Source organism: Lithobates pipiens, unplaced genomic scaffold (assembly GCF_037356315.1).
Source record: "Lithobates pipiens isolate NorthernLeopardFrog02 unplaced genomic scaffold, aLitPip1_a1.2 Scaffold_16, whole genome shotgun sequence".
NCBI classification, from domain to species: Eukaryota; Metazoa; Chordata; class Amphibia; order Anura; family Ranidae; genus Lithobates; species Lithobates pipiens.
Window position 1 is genome coordinate 322,246,134 of NW_027507748.1, and position 6,000 is coordinate 322,252,133.

At 46.8% G+C, this 6,000-nt stretch overlaps 1 protein-coding gene across 2 annotated transcripts in view; it reads right to left on the reverse strand.

Moving 5' to 3' along the window:
* The window catches only part of TEKT2 (tektin 2), a 62,685-nt gene extending 57,519 nt beyond the window's left edge, over nt 1–5,166 (reverse strand). The window contains exon 1 of one of the 2 annotated variants that reach the window (XM_077481718.1): nt 5,146–5,166. The gene's annotated coding sequence lies outside the window, so the exon portion shown is untranslated. Of the gene's footprint in view, nt 1–2,791; nt 2,910–5,145 lie in introns of those variants that run through there. The other variant, XM_077481717.1, reaches the window with a different exon arrangement.
* Between the last annotated feature and the right edge of the window lie 834 nt (nt 5,167–6,000).

A 6,000-nucleotide genomic window follows, 5' to 3' on the forward strand; every position in this document is an offset into this window, starting at 1 on the left:
GACAGAACTGGGGAGAATACTTATGCCGGCATGGGGGAAAAGAATTCATGCTGGGGGAGTTTGACCCAGGATAGTGGGAAAGGGTTGTACTGGAAGGGAGGACCTGGGGGAGAGGATCTGTGCTAGAAATTGCAAGAGGATTTTTGCAGAGAGGGTGATTGGGTGGGGGTGGATTTGTAGAGACTTCCTACACGTTGCACCCCATCACAAATACAGGCGTAATGCAGGGCTGGACTGGGACAGAAATTTGGCCCTGGACTTCATCCAGACCGGCCCACTTACATTTTGAGTGTCCCATCACCAGCCCCCTTACAACAGAGTGTCCCATCACCAGCCCCCTTACAACAGAGTGTCCCACCAGCACCGCTTACATCAGAGTGTCCCATGAGCAGCCCCCTTACATCAGAGCATCCCATCAGCACCCCCTTACATCAGAGTGTCCCATCAGCACCCCCTTACAACAGAGTGTCCTATCAGCACCCCCTTACATCAGAGTGTCCCATCAGCACCCCCTTACATCAGAGTGTCCCATCAGCACCCCCTAACAACAGAGTGTCCCATGAGCAGCCCCCTTACATCAGAGCATCCCATCAGCACCCCCTTACATCAGAGTGTCCCATCAGCACTTCCTTACAACAGAGTGTCCTATCAGCACCCCCTTACATCAGAGCATCCCATCAGCACCCCCTTACATCAGAGTGTCCCATCAGCACCCCCTTACAACAGAGTGTCCTATCAGCACCCCCTTACATCAGAGTGTCCCATCAGCACCCCCTTACATCAGAGTGTCCCATCAGCACCCCCTTACATCAGAGTGTCCCATCGGCACCCCCTTACAACAGAGTGTCCTATCAGCACCCCCCTTACATCAGAGTGGCCCATCACCAGCCCCCTTACATCAGAGTGGCCCACTGAGCCATCGGCCCACCGGGAAACTCCCGGTAGTCCCGATGGCCAGTACATGCCTGGCGTAATGTGAAAGAGGTTAGAATTTGAAGTGAGGGTGGGGGGTTCCATTGTGGAGGGGAGAGGGGTGGCAGGGCTTCAAAAATCAAAATGCACCTTCGCCTGTATAGCCAAAAATTCTTGCATTGGCTCAGCTGGTACTGATAACCGCTGCCCGACTTGCCCCCACCCCCCGCCACTACCCATTGCTGCTAGCCTAATGCTGCCAGTCTGACCTTCCATCCTCCATCAGTGCCCTTAGTGTGAGCCACTTGCTGTCAGAGCTCTCCTCCTGCACCACTGCGGGTCATGTCCCTGGGGTCAGCAATGGATTGCTGGTTCTCCTGTCATGGGTGATCTGCTCAGGGTCCGCTCACTGAGCCTGTCAGTAACATCCTTTTTAAAAGCCTTTCAAATGCTGGCAGTGCAGGTCTTACATACCAGTAAAATCAATAACATTTTATGACAGTACCTAAATACAGGGGGTACACAATGGCAGATCTACCAGGGTCACAAAGATTGCACTTGTGACCCTGGTGTTCTGCCACAGTGGGGGTGGGCCCAAGATGGCAGGAAGGGGGCCACTGTGGGTCTGTAATAAAGGGCCCCGGGACCAGAGGTGGGGGGGCCCTTCACGATTTCTTGCATCGGGGCCCTGAAGGTTGTAGTTACGCCTCTGTAAGGGTAAATGTTTGTCGCCATTCCACGAGCGGGCACAATTTTGAAGCGTGACATGTTGGGTATCAATTTACTTGGCGTAACATTATCTTTCACAATATAAAAAAAAATTGGGCTAACTTTACTGTTAATTCAAAAAACTGTATTTTTTCCAAAAGAAAGTGTGCTTGTAAGACCGCTACGCAAATACGGTGTAACAGAAAGTATTGCAACGTCTGCCATTTTATTCTGTATGGTGTTAGAAAAAAATGTATAATGTTGGGAGGTTCTAAGTAATTTTCTAGCAAAAAAAAAACTGTTATTAACTTGTAAACAACACATCTCAGAAAGAGGCTCAGTCCTTAAATGGTTACGTGGAAAAGGTTGACATGGGAATCTCTAAGATACACTGTGGAAATTAAAGGTACAACACAAATCCTACATGTATGGAAGCTGATCCATTGTGTGTCCAGAATCCTAGATGGCCATACAAGCTTAGATACACAATTGATTTATTTTCTGATCATTCCTGATACATATGATTGATCTATTGTTTACAAGCCCTTCAACCAATGGGGAATTGGATTTTGATCAGTAGTTGGAAGATATGATCGCAAGTTATTGACCACACCATGCAATTTTATAATCTGATCGGATTCTTGACTAGAGCATCTCAGTGTTGCAGATCAATGAAAAAAATAGATGATTTTCATGCCCTTAGCCGATTGACAAAGCTTGATTGATCTAAATTGAGTTTATCGACAAGACGTTACAGCTATTCAACTGTTTGCAGATTTGATGATTTTCATCAAATTGCATAGTGATTGTATAATAAAATAGAAGTGTGTATGGTTGCCATTAAGTCAGTAATGTAGCCCCTAAAACCACCAGCCAACTAGCACTTTCAGACAGATCAATGGCAGGTTTTCTTTTAATGACCCTTTTACATTTTATAATTCATACATAGTTGAAGGAGCAAAGCGCAGCACCAATCAGAATCCTTGTATAGCACATTCTACTTGGTTACTATGTGATACTCCACCTTCCAATGCAGTTTATATAAAAACACCACAGTGACAGTCTATGAACTACATGTTAGTAGTAATAATTGCTAGAAATACGCCCCCAGATCGCCGTGGAGGGAGAAGAGCGCTCCCCACCGCCCTGCCATGACAGCCGAGACACTTACCGTCTATCGGCGGCTAGTGCGATCCTCGATCTCCAGCTGCCCACACTGGCTTCTGTGATGCCGTTTCCAGGGGAACGGAGAGCAGCCAATCAGCGCTGAGCGGTAATGTTTACATGCGGTATCTTGGTAACAAGGTGTCACTGGAGTCCTTGTGAATAATGCTGCTGGAAAGTGGAGACTGCTATTGGGCATATGAGACCTGGGTGACTGAGCCCTGCCTGGGATCTGTGCAGCCAATCAGAATTTCAGAACAAGCAGCTCTTGCCTGTAGGAGTCTGTGTTTTGTATACTGGCTCAGTTAGTTACCAATGACTTTATGTGGAGCTTAGATGCAGCTGATGAATGAAAGATCTTACAAATTAAATATATTAAAACACAACCTGGATGGGGTGTCAGGATTTCCCCTTTGATTGTAAGGGAGCAGAGGCTGTCATAACTTCTGTGCAGACTATATATATATATATATATATATATATATATATATACACATATATACACACAAACACACTCACCAGCCACTTTATTATGAAGACCTGTTCAATTGCTTGATAACACAAATTTCTAATCAGCCAATCACATGGCAGCATTAAGGAATTTAGACGTGGTGAAGACTACTCGCCGAAGTTCAAACCGAGCATCAGAATGGGGATTGATGCCAGACGGGCTGGGATAAGTATTTCAAAAACTGCTGATCTACTGGGATTTTCACGCACCATCACCTCTAGGGTTTACAGAGAATGGTCCGAAAAAAAGAAAATATCCAGTGAATAGTCCGAAAAAAAGAAAATATCCAGTGAGCGGCAGTTGTGAGGACAAAAACACCTCGTTGAAGCAGGGGGTGGATTCGGAGTCTAGTCTCGAGAGGGGCACTGCCAGAAAATAAGGTGTTGCTTACAGAACTGTATTTAATGTATCATACAGCCCTAATCTTGTTTAACCACTTCAGCCCGAAAGATTTGGATGCTTTTGGATGCTGAATGACCAGGCCATTTTTTTTTGCTATTCGGCACTGCGTCGCTTTAACTGACAATTACACGGTCGTGCGACACTGCACCCAAACAAAATTGACGTCATTTTATTCCCACAAATAGAGCCACCATCCCCCACTTGTGTCACCTTCTTCATTATTGCCCCCTATTTGTGTCACCTTCATTACTGTCCCCCATTTGTGTCACCTTCTTCATTACTGTTTCCCACTTGTGTCACCTTCTACTTCATTACTGTCTCCCACATGTATCATCTTCTTCATTACTGTCCCCCACTTGTGTCACCTTCTCCTTCATTACTGTCCCCCACTTGTGTCACTTTCTTCATTAGTGTCCCACACTTGTGTCACCTTCTCCTTCATTATGGTCCCCTACTTATCACCTTCTTTACTGTCACCCATTTGTGTCACCTTCTTCATTACTGTCCCCCACTTGTGTCACCTTCTCCTTCATTACTGTCCCCCACTTGTGTAATCATCTTCATTACTGCCCCCTATTTGTGTCACCTTCTCCTTCATTACTGTCTACCACTTGTGTCAACTTCTGCATTACTGTCCCCTATTTGTGTCACCTTCTCCTTCATTACTGTCTCTCACTTTTATCTTCTCCTTCTTTAATGTCCACCACTTGTGTCACCTTCTTCATTACTGTCCACCACTTGTGTCACCTTCTTCATTACTGTCCCCCATTTGTGCAACCTTCCCCTTCATTACTGTCCCCCTCCACTTGTGTCACCTTCTTCATTACTGTCCCCTCCCTTACTTGTGTTACCTTCTCCTTTACTGTCCCCCCCACTAGTGTCACCTTCTTCATTACTGTCCCCTCCCCTACTTGTGTCACCTTCTCATTCACTACTGTCCCCCACTTGTGTTACCTTCTTCATTACTGTCCCCTATTTGCGTCACCTTCTCCTTCATTACTGTCCCCCCTGTGTCACCTTCTTCATTACTGTCCCCCTATTTGTGTCACCACCTTCATTACTGTTCCCCACTTGTGTCACCTTCTCCTTCATTACTGTCCCCCACTTGTGTCATCTTCATTACTGTCCCCTATTCCTTCATTACTGTCTCCCACTTGTGTCAACTTCTTCATTACTGTCCCCTATTTGTGTCACCTTCTCCTTCATTACTGTCTCTCACTTGTATCTTCTCCTTCAATACTGCCCCCCACTTGTGTCACCTTCTCCTTCATTACTGTCCCCCATTTGTGTAACCTTCCCCTTCATTACTGTCCCCCTCCACTTGTGTCACCTTCATTACTGTCCCCTCCCCCACTCGTGTCACCTTCTTCATTACTGTCCCCCTCCCCCACTTGTGTCACTCATCTTCTCCTTCATTACTGTATACTACTATTCCATCCAATGCTCACCTTATCCCATCTCTGGAGATGGGCTCTGGTCCCTCAGACAGTCACTCAGGCTAACCACGGGTGGAAGGAGGAGAACTCAGGCAGTGTTGGATCTGAGCCAGCCCAGCCAGCAATAGCACACAGACAGAAAAAGTGGGGCTGGCTGCTGCAAGTCACTCTCTCTGGGGGCAGCTGGCAGTGGGGGGCCAGAGGTGGAGCGGAGAAGACACTGCCATGAAGAAGATCACACACACAGACCGACCAGTCCCTCCCTACTGGCAAGCAACTCCCTCTCATGCCGCTTAGCAGCAGAGGAGGAGGAGGAGGAGGAGGAGGGGGGGGAGGAGGTGGATGGAGACAGCTGTGCAGTGCAGCACTAGGTGAGTGAGACTGTGATGTCACTGCTTGCTAGATGCCAGGCGGGGTGGTCCTAACAACCAGTTTCAGCAATCTTATTTAGAAGGGTGGCTGTGTCTCGGAGTTGATATTTTCTAAGGGGGAGAATGGGCAGACTGGTTTGAGACAATAGAAAGGTAACAGTAACTCAAATAACCACTTGTTGCAATCATGGTATGTAGAATGCCATTATTATTTTTTTTGCAAATTTGTGTTTATTAACAGTTTTCAACACATGTAATACAAAACATATGACCCACAACCCCCCCCCCCCCCGTGCAGCCCTCCAATGACACCAAATCACATACCATGTACCCCTCAGAAAGCATATTACCCATCAGTAATGGTATTCCTGACCCCCGAAGAGAGAGTAAGGAGCCAATAAGACATATAGCAGTGCCCTGCCCCACAAACCAGCCCGTCAGTTGGGGATCATCCCCCCCACCTAGGAAATTAATTCAAAGTGTCCTTGTTATCCAA